The sequence below is a fragment of the Acanthopagrus latus genome, chromosome 2 (genome assembly GCF_904848185.1).
Source record: "Acanthopagrus latus isolate v.2019 chromosome 2, fAcaLat1.1, whole genome shotgun sequence".
Classification (NCBI taxonomy): Eukaryota; Metazoa; Chordata; class Actinopteri; order Spariformes; family Sparidae; genus Acanthopagrus; species Acanthopagrus latus.
This window is the reverse complement of record NC_051040.1, coordinates 13,662,804-13,685,548: the sequence shown is the minus strand read 5'-3', so window position 1 is coordinate 13,685,548 and position 22,745 is coordinate 13,662,804. Positions and strand designations below refer to the sequence as shown.

The window sequence follows — 22,745 nt, the reverse complement described above, 5'->3', positions numbered from 1 at the left end:
ATGCCAAGACATTTTTGATACTCGACAGTATTTAGGGAATACCCGGTCCTAGTCAAAAGTAGCACTGCATATACTGTTACGTCACGTAGACTACACACTCAGGCCTTGAGATTAATTAATAGGAAGTAACCACATTTATTTTGAATTTCATCACAACAAGCAGACATCACAATTAGATATCTTTGTCAAATCTTTTCGGCCCCACAAAATGGTCATAGCTGTTCCCACATAAGCGACCACGCCCACGAGCAAGTGTGCCTTGTATCAGCAGCTGGTTGGCTAAAATATTTGCGCTCCTGTTGCTGTACAGTTTTTTGATATTGTATGTATGTGCAGACACTGAGGGGGGAAGCCACAGCACAGACCTCCTTCCATATTTTACAAGAAAAGCTATTAAAGCATGCATGTATTAAAGTGCTGCAGTGCAGGGATTCTGGGATTTGTCGTGTCTGAGTATTAACATGTTGCAAGCACAAAATCTCAGGCTGCTATCTTATGGGCTGAAACAGGAATGGTATACTTACTGTATGCATAATAATGTGTATGCACACACACACGCAAATACCCACAATAGAAAGTCGGTCAATGAATGGGAGGGGGCAGGCAGACTAGCAGGTGCTGTGTTGGTGGAAGATATGGCTTCTGTCCACCTCAGCATTTCTAAACACTCACAGTTATCTTCCCTCTCCACAGGAGGAGAGGTCAGTCCTTTTTTCTCTTTTCTCGCCTGCATCACTGTTCTCCTCTCCTCTCCTCATTTCTGCTCCAGCCTCTTTCTCCCCTCTCATTTATCTACCACCCCACCTCTCCCTTTTATACATTCTTCCCCCCTTGGCTTTCATCTTTCTGCCTTTTTTTTTCCGCTCCAGCATTCTCCCGCTTTTTCCTTTTTCCACTCCACCCTTCTCCTCGCCATCCCTTCCTTCCTCGTCTGCTCCTCGCCGTCTCCTGTGCTCTCAGTGGAACAGCCCATTCAGCAACAAAACAAAGCTGCCTGCAGCATCACACACTGGCTAATCAAGCAAGACCAGAATTCAGCAGCCCCTCAGATCCACTCAACGGCACCATGATACCGGCGCCACACTGGAGGGGAGAGGTTTCTCACACGAGGAGACGGAGAAAGCGTAGAATTCGATCGGGCTGAGGGGAATAAATATGCACAGGACAACATTACCTGTTAAGGTCTTGTAGCAGATAAGCACTAAGGGTAATAATTGCAAAGGCTGGGTCGGTGTTTAGATTGGCCTCATCCGAATGAATGTAAATGCACAGGAACGCAGGGCGAAGAGAATGAGTTTGACAGCACAAAGGGCCGTAACGGCTACAGGTAAAGGCGAGGCGAGAAGGAGGGCTAAAGGAGGGCATGAGGGAGAGGCAGAGAGATAATGGGGTGAAGAAAATTCTCTGACAGGCCATCACCGAGCGAGGCAGTGCATTCATGATGATGATGAAACCCAACAATGGTCAGCTGCAATCTCCTCCTGGACAGAAGATGAGCGTTTACAAGCGAGCGTGCCAGCCGCTCCTCTGTGAAGGAGAAAGAACCGCTGTTTGGCTTTGGGGGGGGAAAAAAACCCTCAAAACACAACAAAGAAGCTCGTCCTGCAAGATGCAGAGATTGGAGAGATATGTAAACACGGCAGAGCAACAACAGGGGGGCCACATCAAGAAGAGCTGGTGCATGAACAAAGAGTATTGTGAGGAGGGCTGCAGCTAACGATTATTTTCATTATCGCCTAGTGCATGACAATTATTTCCTTGATTCATTGAGCAATTGTAATTTCCCCGAGCCAAAAGCTTTGAAAAGCATCTTTTGTCCAAACAAACAGAACCAAGGACGTTTTTCTTGAACAAAAACAACTCAAACATACAATATGTAAGAAGTCAGACGCAGAGCCAGGCCCTCTGGAGAATAAAGACCTAGAGTCACATCGGATTCTGTTCTGATCAAGGGTCAATTACAGACAGGAGGAGAGCTCAGGGATTACTTTTTAAATTTAGAGATTAAAGTGTAGATTTATCTTCACTCCTGTTTACCAACCTGACTGCAGCAGCGATCCGTGCAGGTTACCTCCATTGCACTGTAATGTTGACTGCTGACAAAATGATTACTTGACCCCCCACCAAGATAAGATCATTACACTATGCCAGGGCCACAGATTTGTCCCATTGTGGGATTACAGTTGGTGCGCTAGTGACAAGAGAAAGACATCTTCTTAGTACAAGAGGCAGAGGGAAGGCTTAAGGACAAGGGCAGGGAAGAGAGTGGAAGCAGAACTGCTGCAGATATGGAAACGTGCTAAAAGAAAAGCAGGCTCTGCCACGTTACACTGTACCACTGTAATATTAATCTTTAGGTAGTGGACAGAACAAAACATTTGGACACAGTCTTGGGCTTTGGAAAACACTTTTTTTTTAACCATAAAACTAATCGATTGTGCAACGCAATAGCTTTTATTCACTTCATGTTTATTCTCTGCATCAGGATGTTTTCCCAGAAAGAAAGCGACAAGTGACTAAGTGAGACACACCGTTACCGTAAGTGTTTGTCATATTTCCAATGATGACTAGTCGTTGTAGACATCTTAATCCAGAAACGTTATGTATGAAATCTTTAACTGAGAAATCGACAATGAAAATGACCATTAGCTGTAGCCCTGACAACATAAACATTTGTAACACTACATATTGTAGAAAATATAAACTGATGATGATATGGCAGTTCTGGTTGTTTTGTTATTTAAAAAAAAAAAAAAGGTATACGTTTGTAATGTAGGTTTGGACAGGATGTCAGGGTGTGATGGAAGGCATTACATTAACGTTGCTACAAGTAGAGAGTGGGATGGTGAGGAGCACCAGAGGGCAGAGAGAGTGTGATGCTCGGCAGCAGAGAGGAGAGCGTGGCGATGAAACCAAGAGGCGCGAGTGATGGTGTGGAGGAGAGGAGAGTGTGATGGTAGGATGGGATTTGAGTCTTTTAACTTCATTAGTTCCGCCTCAGTCTGGGGTCTGTAGATTATGTCTAATTAAGCAGCTTAACATGGCTTAAAAAGCACCACACAGAAAGCACAAGAGCCTTATCTGTCAACCTGCTCAAACGATTCCCCGCTTCCCCTTTTCTTCCTGTGGCAGGCTAACATAAATTCCCTTTGCATGGCCTTTATGCTGGAGAGATTAGAGGCTCTGACATCGGCGAGAGCTGGATAGCTAGCAGCCGTGGCGATAGCAGTGTGGGCTGCGTGGAGAGAGAGGGAGAGAGCATGTGTGGCGAGCGGCAGGGAGGCAGAGGAGCAGGCAGATGCTTCCTTTCAGACTGCAGGGGGAGAGAGTCGATGGAGAAGGGTGGGGCTCACCGAACACCAGTCCTCCGTCGTCTGAATGAGAATCAGTACACCAGCCTGAATTAGGCTGCGCAGTCTGCTCATTATCGGTGTAACAACACATCACCAAGCAGGCCACAGGCCATCACCAAACAGTGTGGCCCAGGTAACATATGTAAATTACAGGTGGTTGGTTGAACTGCTGTGTAAGGAGGAGGGATGCTCCCCAAGAAATATCGAGAGGGTTGACAAGCACACTAGCATCACAAAACATGATCAGGCTTTGGGAGTATTCGAAAGTGTTTGGAAATCAAGTTACTGTTACAGAGAGTTTCTGATCATTGTATGCATGTGTCAGTTGCTTATAATAAACAATTCTAAAGATAAGAAGGTTTGAAGATATGAAAATGAAGATTTGCTGTTTTCTAATAACCTGACGTGCCAGATGGTTTGTTACACACAATCAGTTGGAGGGGAGTCGTTCGGAAAAGGTCAGGCACTTCAAAAAATGGGATGAAGGACGAACTGTCTATCAAGGGCTACCCAGACGGTCTGTAAATCAAACTCTAACCAAAGAGTGAAATCATGTTTTCCATTGAGAAAGGCCTTCAGTGTTGTTCTTTGGCCTTCTTTCGATTAAATATTCACTCCAGTTCTGATACGATGACGCTATAGCAGCTATGCTAACCTCGCGAGGAGTCACCACTGTTGTTTTCAAATGAAACAGTCAATGCTCTCACTGGTCATCACACCTAAACCACACCCTTATCTGATGTCTCTAGCAACCTGTAGTTCATCAGCCTGTGTGTTCAGCCATAAGCTTGAAGCCTGGAGAGATGCTGCCTTACTGGCCTGACATTTCTAATTCACAAAGGAGATCAACAAACTAATCCTCAGATTAATCGATGACGACAATCGTACAGTAAGGGAGTATGTGCAAGACATATCGGCCGATGTTCTCACATTTTTGTGGTGATCCCTCAAATGTCATTATGAATCAGTGGTGTCACAGATGTGTGAGGAATGTACATAATTTAACAGATTAACAGTGAACTTTTATCATCTACAATGAGAGCAGTGCACTCAAACAGTAAACTTCACAGGTAATTTAATAAACATAAATCAGCCCCAGTGTCCTTTTCTGCACTGTGTTCTGTGGTATTGGCTGATAATATTGGCCAGCGAACACAGAGAATGATTTACACACCGAGATGAAGTCTGATGTCAGTAATGTGAAGGCTAATATGTGTTGTTTTTCTCGTCCTCCATTAACTGCTGATCCAGCCGACTGGTAAATGCAGCAACGCTGTCCAGACAGCCAGAAACCAAAGTGACTCTGTCCTTAGCTGCTGATGTGTCTCACTTGGAAGGGTTGCAACCATCAGAGTCCAAGAAAAACAGCCCCACCTCAGATGATTAGAAACCTATCATGTCATAATCTGTAACCAGGTATCACATCTCTCTCGTAAATGTCTTATCAACTGTGATCCGAACCAGCATGAGCCTCAAAACTGGAATGTGCATGTAAACACACTGATTACAAAACAGAACAACAACCCCTAACAAACAGATGTCCCTTCCGGGTTGGTTAACTGTAAATCTTGTTTGGTGAAACACCTCATCACAAAGGCACAGCAATAAAATGCTCTCAAAGAAAAGTGTGTGCGTGTGTGTGTGTCCTCTCGACCTCTTCCTCTACACAAACTGTTAATTACAGAGCCGGAGCGACATATGCGACACATGTCAGCGCAGAGCAACAATGTGGTTTTTACGCAATTGAGGAGGAGTCGGAGGAAAACTGTTATGAGAATGATGCAGGTACACACACACACACACATACACACACACACACACACACACACACACACACACACACAGGTAGACAAAAACACTTCCTTCTTCTTCAGTAAGCTATCTTCCTCTCTAATCTTGATAGAGACCTTGGTTAGGTTAAATTTTTTGTTACACAGGTATGCAAAACTTAAAAAAAAAAAAAAGACAGAAAAAAAAAGCAATTCCCTCTAATCCTCCAGGTTGTACAGCATTATCTCTCATGTGGTTTCAGACTGGGCAAGGCAAGATGGCCGCCCTCAAAACTGGTCCATCTTGTTAACATGCACAAACACAGCAGGGGATCGAGGGAACTGTTCACTCACACACACACACGCAGTAATGTGCTGATGTCGATGAGTAGCCTTCGAGCAAAAATCCACAGAGCGTCTCTCTCTCTGACACCAACTCATCTCATTCACTCCAGGTGTGTGTAAGGCCCCTGGGCGGAGGGAGCCGGCTCTACTGCAGACACCCAAATAGGTGCACGACGTGAGGTATTCGGATAATATAAAAGAGACACGGTAGTAAAGAACAACAGCGACACAGGAGAGAAGGGGAGCGCAAGGTAGCAACAACAAGATAGAGCCAAAGCCTGAGTGATATAGTGAAGAAGAGAAAGGGACTCAGAACGGAGGGAGAGATGAAGAGAGAGCTGCTATCTGATGGAAGGGATTTGCCCTTCCCTGGAACAGTAATTTACTAAAGCCATTCTACAGAGGCCCATCAGTGGCGATCGGCTGGCAGATTAGACGACAAAACCCCATCCCTCGCTTTTCCCTCCAGCCAATCAGCGCCAGGCAGTGAGCACAGGGCAGAGGATGAAGGGAGGACGCGGGAGGGGAGGGGCAAAATTTCCTGTCTCCGTCTGCTGAATTTAGGGAGGCCGCATACACAAACACAGTCGCGCGCACACACAAACACACATGAGCGCAGAGTACGTACAGGAGATTGGATTGGAGTCGGAGCTATTACTGTTGCATTTTCCCACCCTCAGGATACGGCAGCTAACGCTGTTTGGTTGCGAGAGCTGGGGATTTGTCATTTATAATCAGTTTTCTGCTCTTGTTTCCTCTGCACTCGCTTGTCCTTTTTTCCTTTTTTTGTTGAAGTTTGTATCCTGCCCTGAAGGCCCTCACAGCATTCCTCTGTCTGTTCTATCGGTCCAGTCCCCCTCTTTCTACGTCTGCCTCCTCTCCTCTCTCCATGCACTGCAGAGGCCCGTCAAGTGTGCCCCAGCTGTGCAAGCAGTGGGAGCTGTTTACCATGGTACATCATCAGGGAGCCCCGGGAGCACCGCCCCAACACCCTTGCCGAGCTCTAACAACTTTCGCACAAGTGTTTCTCGCACATGATGTTGAAAATTACAGCACGTATGAATGAGGCAATGACCCAGCTTGGGCTAAAACACCATTTTTTTTCACTTTAAGAGCGGCGCAGAATCAAACGCACAAATCTCAGTTCGAAGAAGAAAACAAAATGGTTCCAAACTCTTAAAGCTACACACACTTCTTGGTCATCGAGCCCTAACCATCGACATCCTGCATCTCCCTCTTCGGCACTGACATGTGAAAAAACAAGCAAAGCTAAACAACGGCGAGCTGTTCCTTCCCGTCATCCCCTTTGGAGCTCCTGCCCAACCTCACAAGACCCCCGAGGACCCCCTCAGATCCCCTGAGGAGAGGCCTGACACCACCCACCCATGTCTCCTGTCAACTCTGACCTCTGGAGGGAGCAAGGAAAGGAAGAGAGAAAGGAAACGGCAAGGCCCTAAGATGTAAGCCCTGCTTTGTGGTTGAAAAGCTGCACGTGGAAACTCTCAGAGTTGCACAATTTCCTAGAATCTGATCCACTATGGCCAAACACTGAGCGACCGAGGGCAAAGAGAAAGAACATATTTACATACTTGAGAAGCAAAATCTGAAATATTGTGGATGTGAGCCTCTGTAATATATGAGTATGTCGAAAGAGGGTTTGCTTAAGGTCTGACAGTAAGTGTGCTCACATGTAATACCTTGAGTTGTGGTTCAAGGGCAGGTTGAACTAGTCTCAGGGACTTGTTTGGTTTGTTCTACCAAATAGCACACAAACAAGAAGTGCCCTGCAATCAAGCTAGCATGACTCAAATGATCTGACATGTTTATGGCAACACCTAAACTGATGGCTCTGATACACTCTTCTCTTACAAGTTTTCTCTTGCTGTTCAGAATAACCTCTGCCTGACTCTTGATCCTGCTGACAAGCACATACATATTTTTCATCATACACACACAGCAGGTGGTGGAAATAATGTAAGCTTCAATGTCCCTATAATGATAGCTTTATGTCAGTTCTGGCAGAGACTCATAAAGGCAAGGTAATATCCAATTACTGCTAAACTGCTTTCGTTTCTAACTTTTATTAGGCATCACGGCTTTTCAATCACATGTTCCAGACAAGATCAGACTCGTGCCGAGCTCTGTTTAAAATTATTACTATTGTTACGTTGTGAATATCACCCTAACCCAGATCAAGATCACACGCCTGCTTTCTGTCAAAAAAAAGGATGTTTTTTGGGTTTTTTTTTTTACGATTCTATCACCATATTTTTGAATCAATGTAAGGACTGAAACTTGTTAACAATGAATTAGCATTCTGAATGTAAGCCAATGTCATGTTAAAACATTAATGGTACCCAGTAGAGCTAAAAACGCCTTGAGAAAGCGAGAAAAAGAATCCATGATGCATCCGTCCTGTCCCAACAAACAGTTGATGGGGTCTATTTTGCAGCTGAGACCCACCCTCCATCCAAGCTTTGTGGAAATCCATTTAGTAGTTTTTGTGTAATCCACGTAACAAACCAACCAACTCACCAACCAACAAAGGGACATGGGTGAAAACTTCCTTGCCGGTAACAGGTAACTGTGCAGCGACAGCAGAACTGGATTGTAGTTGTATATAATTTAGGAGGTATGTCTGTAAGTCTTGCACATTTTTCACATGCCATGACACACAATGTCCAAAAAAGGATGGGACAGTAAAAGAAGTTATCAAATCTCTCTAGTTGTTCCAGAATCCTGAGCCACACGGCTGAAGGCTGGGAGCTGCTCATTGTATCCCTAACAAAAAAAATGTGGAAGTACTGTGGTGAAGGAGTGAAGAGCAAAAGGGAGATCAATTTGCATTAGTTCTATTTTATAAGTTTTAACATTCATTTGATGATGATGATGAATTGTTTTGAATAATGGCGACATGAAATACATCATCCCATGCCTTGTGTAAAATGCTATATAGAGGCTGTTAGATGCTGCCACTCCAGTTTGTTTAACGTAACTGTAGTCGTGTCTCAGAATCGACAGACTCAATACATATATGGTTAAAATAAAGCATTACTGTTAGTACTCTCAGACAACACTTACGCAGAGAAGTACAATTGATTTCCACTTAGTAACCCCATTCTTCTCAAGTAACTTTATCGGAATAAAATGTGTTGTCTTGACTGTGGACTAGAGCCTGAATAAACCCCGGGTTCACATGTTCCAGAACAGGTAAAACTGTATTTTGGATGCAAGCAGCTCTCGGCTGGGGATTCAAGTACTACCTGAGCTAAAGTTCAACAATTTTCTGATTAATTTCTTTTGCATAAAAGCTTAAATTTGATTTCAGGAGTGGAGCCAAACACTTCACAATCTACGTTAAATGTGATTAAGTAAATGCCAAATTCCACTTACAGTACCAAAATGTGTCTGAGCTTATTCAATGTTTTTCTTGATTGTTCAAAGATATATGTGGATCGAAGTCTTCTCATTGACCAGACGTGATCAACAACTGAGAACAAAAGACATTCTTAATCAGCATTTACCACAATCACTGTGGGGCGAATACGCCATTACTCATCCAGAGTCATTAGTGATTAACTACTTTGCCTTTTCGGAGTAACTGCATGACTGAAACCACAACAGCCTGAATGAACAAACACTGACAGAGTGCCAGTAGATTCACGCTGGTATGAGGGACAGTTTATCTCCATTGATCAAATGCTCAAGTTCATAAACTTATACAACATGCAATATTTTATCTAATTCACTGGGGAAAAAAATGAAAACACAGTTGACTTTACTGATACAGCTAATGTTTCTGTTCTTTTCTTGAAACATCCTTCCAAAAACATATTGGTAGATCTGTCAAAAGTGTGCTACGTAGTTTTGCAGAAGAAGAAATAATTCTAACAACACAAACCCTTAATAACAACTGAATAAACAGGCTGTTCTCAGAGGAAAATCAGGTCCCAGGAACACCGTTTGAAGCTAGGAAAAGGTGGCAGGGTCCGCCACACATACACAAAGTAAAACCATATGAGTTTGTGTTGTCCTTTAAGGTCAGTCTGTATCCTCAGTTTAGCCATAAAAATAAAAATAAATCAGTCAATAAAGATATTTCTCCCTTCTGATTAAAATGTCCTCCCTAAAATTACATTGCTCACCTTCAAGTGTGATCAACATGTGTTTTTAAAAGGGGAAGTCCAACAATTTTACATAAAAGTCAATTTACTACCCATGTTAATGACTGCACAGCCTGTAAAAACAAGTTGTCGAATGTCTCCTACTGGGTTGCATTATAGGAAATGTAGCATCCAGTGTTTTGCGGGGACTCCGTTATTTTTTTTTTTAAATCTTCTGTTACACAGCTTTTATCTCTTAAAACTATCCAGACTATGAAAATGAATTCATATAGAGCTGGAGTACCCATTAAGTGGATGTGAATCATTTTGTCAAGAAATGGTAAATTAGACATTTGACATTTAATTTTAAAATATCTCGCACACTTATACAAATGGAAAAACTCAAATGTCATTCCTAATGTACAGAGTGAAATTCTGCCTCCCCTCTCTGCATTATAGATCCTGTGCTCTTCACTAAAATGATCCAAACTAGACATATGGTCTGTAACTGAAAATAAAAATAACATCCAATAAGTCACACGCTAATGGACTGCTAGTGTTTTGATATTAGTGTCCGGTTGAGTTTCGCCTCTCTCCACCTCATTTTCTCTCTAGCAGTCACATGGATTTAAGCTACAAACAGGCCCAGCTCGTCCTGACCTGACAAACTGCATTCCCAACGACCTTTTCCCTCATTGGGCAAAAAGGTCTGCATTCTCTTCTCTCCGACGACTGTGACTAATACGAGCCGTGGTGCGGTGCGGTGAGGCTGTCCTCTCCCTGAACAACCCTCAGACCGAAAAACAACTCGGAGAAATGTTTACATTCTTCACCCATGTTTCCCTTACTTTTATCCTCACAATGTGGGACGTACACGGGAGTCAGCACAGCAACAAAAGGGGAGGCAGGACTCAGGTTCGTGGTTTGAGGTGAATTATGACCAATGATGAAGCATTGAAAATACTATTTGAACATTATCATTACTGTGTTATGAGAATTAAAACATCATCATCAAAAGCTACTTCAAGTGGTGTGTGTGACCTCCACTATGCCTACAGTTTATTACTGTAAAGCTGCAACACAATGAGTCTACATTATCCACTACTTTCGTCATCCTGTACAACACCAGTGAGGTCAGCTGATCCTAAACAATTTAAAACCATGAAACCAGTTTTGTAGAGTTAACAAACACCACACATGGTCTGTGAATTGAGACACATTTCCCCAGTCCTCATCAGGAATGCTACAAAATGGTGGATCTTCAGGAGCTGCTGGAGCACTGCAACAGGAAATGAACTCTGACATAAGAGCTGTGGACCTTGGGGCCCCCACTGCATCCTGGGAAATTATGGCACTGAGAAGAGAAATGACCCATGTCACTCCCATGAAAACCCAACTCGGGAGCTAAATCCATTCACAGTCCTCTGCAATGTCACACATGGATATAGATCTTCACAGCCTTCATAGCAGCCTTTCCTAATTGCCTCGAGATTCCAGGTGATTCATCAGTCAGAGTATTTATTTTGCCAAAACAATGTGCTGTTGTGCCTGACGACAGTAACAATGGGGGTAACAAGGTCAAAACCAGGCCAACACGGGGACTGGCAGACTGGCAGAAATCGTGGCCTGTCTTTCTCTGACTGAACTGAAAGAAGACAGAAAGAGTATACACTGTAATAATGAGAAGGACAGAATGACAGTACTCCCATCCCAAGATAGCACGACACTGTACCAGTTGGCTCGAGCTGCTTTGGGTGTGCCTCCTCTATCGGTAAGATCCATCTTTCCCTCCGACGCCGCCGCGAGTCGCCGCTCTCTGTTTTATGGTCGTTTTCCCAGCCGTGAGACAATAGCACGGACATCATTAGCTAAGTGGTGGCTGGATGACAGGCTGTGGCGCTGCGATCGATAACGGCAGGCGCAGCCATCCACAGGCTGAGCAGTGCTTACTCATCAGCCCTGGGCTTGCATGAGCCCTAGCCTGGGCTGGGAAACTGGGGCTAGGCCAGATAAGGGATGCAGAGGTGTCGGAGGCTCGCCGCCTGTGATAACAAATGGCTATGAAGAGCCACCTTATCTTCTCACCTTAAAGAGGATATGATGTCTGCTGTCACACCGCTGCCTAACGGCCAGAGCCGCTCTGACAGTTACGTTATGAGGGTGAGGAGAAGTCAGTCACTATTAGTCACAGTGTGTATGTGTGTAGAATTGTGTATTTTTTTCAGGCTGTTTAGGTGTCCTCAGACGGAAAACAACAGTTTCCAAACTTACAAAGTTGAGCCGCATCAACCATGAATACTAAACGAGAAGAGCCAAGTAATGATTTGCAAATGTTAAAATGCCTGGAGCAAGCCCCCGAGTTAAGAATACCTAATCACAACATTGTAAAAAATGTCCCCTGTCAAAAAACAGGGGTTTTGTGTGTCCTTGTTGTGTGTGGGAGAGAGACAGCGCTGGCACATGTTGACTCGGGAGATGCCAAAGGCCACCACAGCAGTGGCCAGATCCCCCTGAAGTGGCATCTGAGACAAACGTCTAGTGACAAGGTGGTGCCCTTCCTGTGTCCTTAAACACAGCTGACAATAACATTGCACTGTGCTCCAAGGGCAGAAAAACTGAGGAACGGCGGGAGCCGGGGGAACAGAAATAAACTGAAAAACAGAAACTATGTGGAAATTTCAAGAAAGAGAGAAAGGAAGTGGAGGGGAAACACGATCAATAGGGCTTTATAGGAGTTTGGGAAATGTATGAAAAACTTGGGGTCAAGCGGAGTACTTTCTGGTCGTCTGCGGGCCTTCTTCAATTCCTTCTCCTCTCTGCTTCCGTCCCTCTCTTTTTATTTCTCTCTGATGCTTATCAGTCTGTGATTAAACCTGCCGGCTTTAATTAGAATACGTCAGAAGCAGAACACCTCTCTGCCTCCCACTCTCCACCTCTCTCTTCTCTTCTGTCTGAGTGCTGCAGGTGTGCCAAGACACTTTCAATAAAGTTGTCAGAGCGCTGGGCAGAAGCCATCACAAGAGATGGACGACAAGGCAGGATCACACACACACACACACACACACACTAGACATCATGTTCCGGCAGTGCCAACTTGCATCAACTGCGAAAACGAACATACACTTACCTAAAGTGGTTATACTTTTCACTAGACACCTAATCTTATTATGGCTAATGTGTAGAAATGAAATAGCTTTAGTTAGCAACACAACTTAAGCTTTCTATTGCAATGTTTACAAAACAGTTGGAGTGGAGGAGGGCAGAGGAGAGGAGCTGAGATGAGGGTGCTTGTTCTACTTGATTTTTTGTAATATTATACCTGAAAGGAGCAGCTTACATGTGCAGCCAGTCTTCACAGATAAACACCCAGACCTCCGAGTCTCTCCGTCACACACAAGTTGTTGTTACAGAACCATTTTCCCCTCCTCCCCCCGAGTGAAATTAATCCTACTGATGGTGCCTTAAGTATAAATAAAATGTCTGCACAAGCTGGATTATTGACATGTTTTACAGAAGCTAAAAATCCGCTGCACTGCAACGCTGTCCTCTTCTAAAAGGACGGGCACGGATTGACGTGCACTGAGCTTCATACTGACCCAACAAGTTGTATGAGAATACAGAACAACTGCTCTGCTATGAAGCGGAAGGTGTGCCAGCCTCCCTACCTGCCACTATTCAGAACGAGGAAGCACGATCAATGGAGACAGCATTTATGTGCCAAACTATTATCTGCATAGAGGAAGTGGTTCCAATGGGAACAAGTTTAGTCTGATTTGGTGATTATTCTGACTTTTGAGGAATCTTAAGCAATCAGGAGGACAAGGCCCTCGCTGAAGAGAGTTGAACAGCTGGTGGAGGGTGATATTGATGTCAGTATTTGGAAGTTTATTATGAAATTAGGATAATCTTACATCAACTGAATTATTTACTATTTGTAGAAAAAATAAACTCCTGAACGATGGCTGCAACATTATCCATTAATCCGTCGATCATTTTGCTTCAGGGGATGAGACTTAAAAACAACTTTTCTTACAAATGGCACCTTTAAAAGGTTTACTTTTAAGCAATTGAGATTATGGCAATTTCTTGTTGCATGTGATTCAAGTGAAGAAAAATGTGTATTTACATCTTTTTTTTTTTTTTTTTACAATCATTAACATATGCCGTTAAGAAACTAAGTTAACGTGTATTATTCTGTCCCTTTGAAATTATGTGCTGGTACACCTACATGAAAAAGTTAGATACCAGTGAGATAAATTATTGAGCCCTGGATTGTCAAGTATTGCAGAATGTCAACTAATTAAGTAGTTGACATCTAATCTATTAATGGGCTAATTGTTGCAGCTTTATCAAGAACCAACCACAGCATCTGCAGAAATACATGTGATTATGAAGAAATATGATGAGGTATAATTTGCAACCGTTACAACAGCATCTGATAGTTAATGCTCATCAGAGTGGTTGCATTATACTGACTTGACTGTGATCCTAAATATGACCGGAATAAAAAAAATTGCCGCTCTCCTCTGAATCGTGCCCTCACCTTTGACCCTCAGCTCTCCTCGTCTCCTCCACCCTTATCCTCTACTCCTGGTCTCCCGCATACACACACACACACACACACACACACACGACCAGGCATCGTAGGTGGACTTCCTTCAGGAAACTGAGGGGCGCCACGAGGGAGAATCTCCAGAGAGACAGTCAAACAATGACACACGGGGACCTCTCCTCCCGACTCCGGCCCAATTTAGGCAATGAAGCCTGGAGACTTGGGACATGGGGGCAGGTCAGCTCGACAGGTTAAGACAAAAATGAAGTGCGTGGTTAGTTGTGGGAAGTGAGTCTGCAGACTGCAAACTGGCTCGGCATTATCCTTTAATACGTGTGTAGGTGGATTTCAGGGCAGTCTCTTTGTCTCTAAGGGTGAGAGGTTTTCCCAAGTAACAGACAGCGTAAACACTGACTCACCCAAAAACAAGTGAGACGGTCAAACCCTTAACATGATAATATAATGGACTATGTATTAATGCATGACAGTCCTCTCCATTCAGGCTCCACAAAACTTGGTAAAACATTCAAACCTGTGCACGTAGGTGGTGCAAGCTTTCTGTGTCCATCCTATTGAACTCCGGGCAGTGGCCTCATTTCATTGGCAGTGACTCAATCATAACATCTTATCTGCGGACATGCTGAGTCATGGAATTCAGCTGTGGCCAATAGCCAAGCAGCAGGGTTACTTATGGCTGTCATTGATTGGTTGATCCCGGAGCACGAAGCTGAAAGGGCACATACCAGGAACACAGCCTGAAGCACAAACTGGCAGCCGTTTGCTCGGGCTTTACTTTACTCTCTCGCTCCTTCTTGTAGCTTTTCTCTCTTCCGACTGACTACCAACTTTGTCGTGTCACTCTCTCTCTCCGTCTCTGCCACTGATCCCCTCGTGTTCCCTCTCTAACGGCCCTTTCAAATTACCATAGCCCCATTACCCTTGTCCCTCTGTTGCGTAATTGTATCTGGAATAGCAAAGCGGGGCCGCTCACGTCCAGAGGTCACCATTCCTCTGTGGCTTACATCCTGGTCCTTCATCTCCATGGCCACCGGGCCTCCAAACAGTGTCACCGTCTCAAAATATAAAGGCTAGTTAAAGCAAGAGCCCCACAGAGTCACCATTCAAACCATTAATCATACCTAATGCCCCTGCTTTCCACTAGCATTATCTATTAATAATACATTTGTATTGGAAAAGCAATACCATAATAACATGGGCTTGAGATATAGAGTAAATGCGATCTTTATTACCAATTGATTTCTTAAAAAAAAAAAAAGTTTAAAAGTTCTTGGGTGAATCATGCACAGGACTACTGGTGATATTTTTTTTCATAATTTGTTCCCTCGTTTGCTGATTTGGGATCACTTCCCTCAAACATAATTCGTCCATTCAGGATTCAGAGTAGAACTGGCTCTGGAACAGAATAGGGCCACACTACAGAGGCCTTTATATCAAGCTGTCCCCATCTGCAAAATCTGTAATGAGCAAGGGAGCTGCAGCAGTGGGGGAGAGAAGAGAACCTCAGTTCAACTGAGGCAGGCACACTTTCTAATGGAAATTCAGATACAATCATCCCAGAATGCACTTCTCTCTGCCTAATAATCGGCCACTAGAACAAGGCGGCCATTGAGAGCAGAGTGACTGTAATCTGGTCCACCAAACTCCAAAGCTGCCCGCTATAATTAGCTCTTTTCTCCATCAAACACAGGCTTACACTGACTCACAAGCAAACCTCTTCTGTAATACAAGAGAGAGGGAGAGATTTAGTGACGTTAAGTTACATCCTTGGCATATGGAGTGGCCCCGCGTTGACAGGTAGGCTAGCTGTGAAATCGGCAAATGAGCAGGTGAGAGGGGCCGCCGTTTCATTCAGCGCCACGGCGGTTTGTGGAAATAAAAGCCTGGGTTGACGTGGAAATTATATGGTGCGGGCAAGTTTTCAAATAGAGCGGTATTACAAGCCAGTAACACATCGTTCCTTATTTAAATAACCTACTCTACACTGATTTAGGCAATGTTTCACACTAAAGGGCTTAAGTACTTTCCCAATTACCTTTCTCATTTTATTACCAGTCCAGAACTGAGAGGTGAAGGAATAGCAGAATTTAGGGATGCACCGATTCATTGGCCGATATTCGCCTTGTTGACCGCTATCGGCGAGGAAGATGACATTCGAATAAGGTCAGTGGCTGATGTTTATCTGTTGCGTCGTATCAATTTTACGCTGGCACATTCATGATCTACTGAGTGTGACATCCCTGCCATCAGCTTGTGAGGCTGTGTAAGCACTGGAACATTCTCATCAATCTGCTAGAAGTGTAGAGCAGACAGAAAAGGCTTTGAAGCAGTTAATTTTCATGTAAAAGAGTGTTATTTAAAAGGAGCACTATGTAGTTTCAAAGAAGTATTAATATTCATGAAGTAATAATACAAGCTCAGGAATACATATCTTCTATAACTGGGTAAACAAGCTGCACTCAGAGGAAAATAAGGTCCCAGGAACACTGAAGCTAGAAAGGTGACAGGGTCCGCCACATAAACAAGGTAAAACAGTATGAGACTGGGTCGTCCTTTAATGTCAGTTTGTCTGTTCAGTTTATTGTTTAATAGGTTTGTTTGGGCATAAAAAAAATAAGTGAATGACAGGAATCTTTCTTGTCAGATTAAAATCTCTTCCCCACAACTACACAGTGCACCCTTAAAAGGGTTGTTTCATAACTTTGCGTGATCAAATATGTGCTTTTCCAAAAGGTAGAGTAACAAAGGGCAGACTGACTTTTCATGATACTTTTCATGATAAAGATTTCTTTGTTTCGCTGGCACAAAGGGGAGAATAGATAACATGATAAACAAAAGAAACAACAACAAAAAAAACAACAACATCTTTATCAGTATCGGTGCCTCCCGTGATATGAGGAGTAGATATCCCCCTCCTGTGTCTGTTACTAAGCACGCCAAACCCTGTGTTTATCCGTCCACGTAACGCGGGACAGAATCTCTCTTCCACTGCCCTCATCAAAGGATGTATCCGCATCTCTGGCCTACATCCTGACAAACAAAGCCTGCCCGCCTCTAATCCCAGGAACATGTTCTAGCCCAGGGACTCACGACACGATCTGCAGCCCAGAGGCACAACGGACTGACAGGGGCGAGTGAGCGAGCGAGTGAGTGGGTATATGCTGGTAGCTGCAGCCTGCTGCCTGGGCAAATGGCACGGCTATTAGGGGGGAAAAGGGGCTTCCTGGAGAGGTGTGACTGCACTGCAAAGGGCCCAATCAAGCAGAGAACAGAAGTGCTGACAGCTGCTAATGCGTTTACCTGAGAGCAAAAGAGACCGTCCTACCCAGGAAAGTGTGTGTGTGTGTGTGTGTGTGTGTGTGTGTGTGTGTGTGTGTGTGTGTGTGTTTACTGCCTCCATAGCATGGTCTTCTCAATAAGGTTGATTGAGATCAAAGAGAGAAAAACTCAAGTCAAAGCACAGCCGGCACATGCCACCATTCTCGGATGACAGAGTCCCTCTATGTGGCGGTGACACAGCAGTGCAGGCCACAGCCCCTGCTACGGCACGCACCTCTGTGTTATCAACAAACCTCCGCTGACAGTTCGCCCACTCATCTCCCTCCCTGAAGTCCTTCGGTCAATCTTGAATCACTGCTCCACACGCAGGCGGGCAAATCACTTTTTAAAATGAAAGTCCAGTGGAAGGACTCTGACGTAAAAGGGAGTGGCTGGCAGCAGGGCAATGACCACTTCGCACTGGCACTGAGATTAAGCCGTGCTCACAGGGGCACTGACTGGCTCTGGCGCATAAATAGGTTAATGGTTGTGCTGTCATCAGGTCACCCTAAAAAAAAAATCTGCATCCTTATTTGACAACAGGGGGGGGCACATGCAAGACATGCTTCCAAAAGGGGCAGTTAAATACCCCCTACCTGAGACGTTTAATTGGTGGTTGAAAAAAAATAAATAAAACCAAGCCAGACACTGAGTGTGTATCCTGTCAGAGCAGAGTTACCTCCCGGCAGGGCGTACGCACATTAGCTAAGTGTGTCACCAGGAAGCCCTGTACATGCAGCTTTGATGTTTGCCAAAGTTAGTGGGGCATTTAATAAGGGAGAGAAAATAATCACCCACGACAAAAGTTTCTCCTGTTCGAGAGCTTACGTCATGACCCAAATCTGACGCAACGTGCCAAATAACAGCGGTTTACACCCCATTTATAATTCAACTAATTGCTTTGAGTCGATCCAGGAGACGATCAGGACACGAAGAAAACGCACACACAGAACCAAACAGTTGACTTGACAGCCAAACATCCTATTTCCCCCCTCCAACCAATTGAAAGTCCTTATTTTCTCCTTGTATTCAAGGCAACACCAGGAGGGAGGAGGAGGAGGAGTTCTCCAGGCCTGACATGACCAATGCATTCCAGGTGTTGTTGTACAAACAATTTTTTAATGTTTGGACAAGGTCCATTTTTTTTTTTTTATGACCTCTCTCCTTTCTTCCTCTGTGAACTTCCCATTTAAACACGCACAGCACCAATCTAAACCAGAACAGGGTTATCATTATCATGTTTTATATATATAAAAACACACATATAGGCCATTAGAATAATCATTATCATCACTATGAAGGGCTTCAGATCCCACCAGCCCTCAGGGGGACTGGGGTTGACTCCCAGTTTCTTGTTATTCGCAGCACTTCAAGATTTCACCCAGGCTGCAGCTCGGGGAGAAGTAAACGCCTTTAAATAAATAAAAAAAATAATAAAAATAAATAAATAAAAACGCCTCTCTAACATGGCTCAGCTCTTCGACACCGTGTGTTGTGTGGTGTGATAAAAACAGAAGATTATCCAGTGTAGTCTACATACCATAGCATTCCTCCCTCTCTCCAGCTCTGGTCCGCTCCTTTTTCTTTTTCTCCTTTGCGACTCACAGCCGGTGAAAGACTTTAAGCAGGGCAACACACACACGCACAAAAAAACCCCACTTCCTCCAAAAAACAAAACTCACATCGATTATTTTTCCGCTCTTTTGTTTTTTTGTAATTATTATAGTAGCAGCAGCGCTCCCCCACGTTAAGTGCTCGTTCTCATCAGCCTGAAGTTTTCAGAGACGAGATTGTACATCTCTCTCTCTCTTTCAGGAGAGAGAGAGAGTGTGTGTGTGGTGGAGAGAGAGAGAGAAAAAAAAAACCAACTTAATTCTCGTCGGGAAAAAAGAAGAAGAAGAAGCAAAAATGTTGCTCTTCAAACTCCAGTCTTCTCACCACGGCTGGGGAAAAAAACGTCTTGCGAGGAGAAAGAGAGAATTTTAAAAAAGGAACAGAAAAGGTGGTGGAGGAGGTGGGGGGAGGAAGCGATGGGAAAGCGAGCGCTGTTTCGGCGTGTTTTTCTCCTTCTTGGTCCAAGCACCACGTTGTTTTGACCAATTATTATTTCCTTTGTTGTGTCAAAAAAAAAGGGAGAGAGTCCGGAGAAGACGCGACCACGAGCCGTGCCTTCTTCTTCTTCTTCTTCTTCTTCTTCTTCTTCTTCACGAGGCGAAGACCGCTTTCCAGAGAACAACAGCTCGTCCCCGACCGCCTCTGTTTTCCTTTCTGTCGCTAAGCCCCTTACAGGCTAAATGTGTGACGGTGTGTAGAAGTCTGTTTTTTTTCAGCTTCCCCAATAATGGCGGACCTTTCTCCCGAATCCAGCATCTCCCCTCCCATTCACAGCCCAGAGGGAAAGAGACACTGAGAGAGAGAGAGAGAGAGAGAGAGAGAGAGAGAGAGAGAGAGGGAGGCTCGCCCAGCGGTTCATGGACACAATTACAACACACACACACGGTGTTTAGGAACATTATTACTCAGTCAGGATTTATAGTCTAAAACTATTAAGGGGGCGCTGTGTAGTTCTGGAGAAGAAAACTCAAACTCGTAATTTTAACGTTTTATGGTAATAATGAGGTGAAAAAAACAAGCCTAGCAAATGTTTTATTTTTTCCCCCCCTATAACTGAATGAACAAGCTGTTCTCAGAGGATAATAAAAGCGATGGAGCCACGCCCCTTCCGGTTTCCCTTATGGGACCTTATTTTGGAGAAACTTTGCATGGTAGTGAATAAAGACTTGTCGGTTTAAAAGATAATTTTTAAAGTAAAGTAAAACATCATCTTGTTTTGTGTTAAACCTGCCAGTGAATTACATCGCCAGTCACCATCCCCGACATGGCCGCCGACTTGGCAGAGAAAAATGTACTGAAAAAGTTGAAAATCACAATAAATATGGTATATATTGACAAAGGCAGTTATGTGAAAGAAGTGTTTGTCAGTTTTGTGAGCTGTTAATATAAAGGAGCAGCTCTACAATGTCTATGTTACGGGTTTTGGTGAGTGCCTCTGGTCACTACCAAACAAAGTTTTTCTGAAAGAAGGTCCCATTAGGGAACTTCGGCTCTCTATTGATGTCTCCAGAACACTGTTTGAAGCTAGAGAGGTGGCAGGGTCCGCCACGCATAAACAAAGTAAAAGGGTGTGAACTCATGTCGTCCTTTAAGGTCAGTTTGTTTATGACTCATCATGATGTTTTTTCCACCTCTGATGATAACACTTGCGCACATTGTTTGATTTGTTTCATGGTTCATGTTTACAGTTTACAGTCATCCTCCTCAAAGCCCTTGTTTAGTTGTCTGTCTCGGTGGTTGTTTACTTGCTTTTCATGTGCTTCTACGCGATATCAGATCATTCCTGTCTGTTCCAGTCTGTCCTGTGGCAACACTGTTTATGAGCTGTAGAAACGAGGAATGTCTTCATGTCACCGTGATTGTAATTCATTGACTTTATTTTGGTCCATTTGCCCTCTTGGCCCCATGCCTCACACATCACTTCCTTTCACAGCTGATCCCCGTTTCCATGTACAAAGTCAAACGTTTGTCATCCTCTAACAGATTTTTAATGTTCCGTGGCTACACGAGAGGTAATAGATTTGTTCTGCCTTCACCCGAGGATTTCTAAAGCCTTTTCCAGCAGCGCAGAGGAAAAATATCTAATGCATTTCCTGAGCAAATCAATCATTTCAAAGGTCACTTGTAATTATATGTATGGTGCCCTGAGTCATCCACTTGGTAAAAGAGCTGCAGTGACGTCACATTTCCTTTTGATGGCTTCAGCGACTACACGATAAAAAATTGAAGCTCCCCAAAGTAGACTCAGGCTTGTTGTCCCCGGAAAGACAATGCGACTACTTCCCCGTACTCTGAGAAATGTCTGCAATGTTGTACAAGACAACTGCCTGTACTAACAGCTCAAACAGATGTTTAGTGTCTTGCGCTGGGGCTTTCTCCTGGAATCCTCCTCTCTCTCTCCCTGTTGGTCCCTCCATGAACTTCCTCAAACATGCAGTTCCAATCTGGTAATCTAAACTGTGTGTGATATGAAAACAAATACGTCACACAGCGGTGAAACTTATTCATTGGTTTTGAAATGGAGTTTGACACGTGTGGAGATATTTAAGGCTGTGGAAAGGACACTGGCATGTCGGTGGCATCACGGTTAAGGGTGAGGCACCAACAATACTCTGTTAAACATAAGACACAATCATTTGCATGCACAGTTGTTCTATCATCATTCCTTCATGAGATGTAAAATTATAATGTACAAAGTGCGCTGTGTGTGCGCAGACAGTTTGAAATGTGGCCCACCATTAAATACACAGCTGGGGAGGGCTCAAGGTGCACTGGCCTCAGTTTGAATAAGTCTACAAGCTTCTGTCCAATCATGTTAGTCACTGCGATCTCAGCAATATTTGCATGACCCCAATCACACAGAGCGTGATTAGCAGGGGTCAGAGTTTCTCTTGAATAATCTGCCTATGTTTTACATCCTTTTCTCTTACCACAGGTCATCCAACAAGGGCCCGGGCCCTATCATAAAACTTTTGTCCATTTGACACATGCATCCATTTGAGCTATTTAATTTTCACACACAGATTACCACATCTGCGGTGCTGTTATTACCCTGGACACAGCAGTATCAAAACACAGCTGCAAATACTATATGGAAGAACAACACTACATTTATTGTTTACTCACGGGTTGGTTTTCCCTTTCGTTTTATTTCTTTTCCCCATCCCACCTCAACCCACTCTGTATTTGCAGCTGAAATATTTCTGGGTCCCAAGGGCAGGCACATTCCTTCACTCACAGTTGTGCAATCCCTGACAATCACAGTTCCCCCCCATCCCCCATCTGACTCCCTAAACGCCCAGAACAGAGAGGCAAGCTGTCCAGGCGGTCTGGGCAATGTTCTGTGGTGAATGGCCGCCCAACCAGGCCAGTAAACAAAACGCTGAGCCCTGACTCTGCAGAAAACAACCACAAATGATGTAACCTCAATGGGGTGGATATATATATATATATATATATATGTATGTGTGTGTATATATATGGCTACTTTTTCATTCTGTTTTGTGTATGCAAGTGATACTGAGGTGTTTCACAAGTGTGGGGTCATAACCACATGTATACACACTCTACTATTTTTAAAGATGGAAAATGAATGTGTTTTTTTTTATTATTCTAATAGTTAGTTTCTTTAAAAACCTTAATGATAGTCAAACTCAACAGTCTTGCAGAGGCT

The 22,745-nt window shown here is 43.9% G+C and overlaps 1 protein-coding gene across 1 annotated transcript in view; it reads right to left on the bottom strand.

The window, feature by feature from the left end:
- Positions 1-19,868, bottom strand: part of arhgap35a (Rho GTPase activating protein 35a) — a 68,355-nt gene extending 48,487 nt beyond the window's left edge. Inside the window, exon 1 of the mRNA XM_037121715.1 lies at positions 18,999-19,868. The gene's annotated coding sequence lies outside the window, so the exon portion shown is untranslated. The remainder of the gene's footprint in view (positions 1-18,998) is intronic.
- Positions 19,869-22,745: the final 2,877 nt, after the last annotated feature.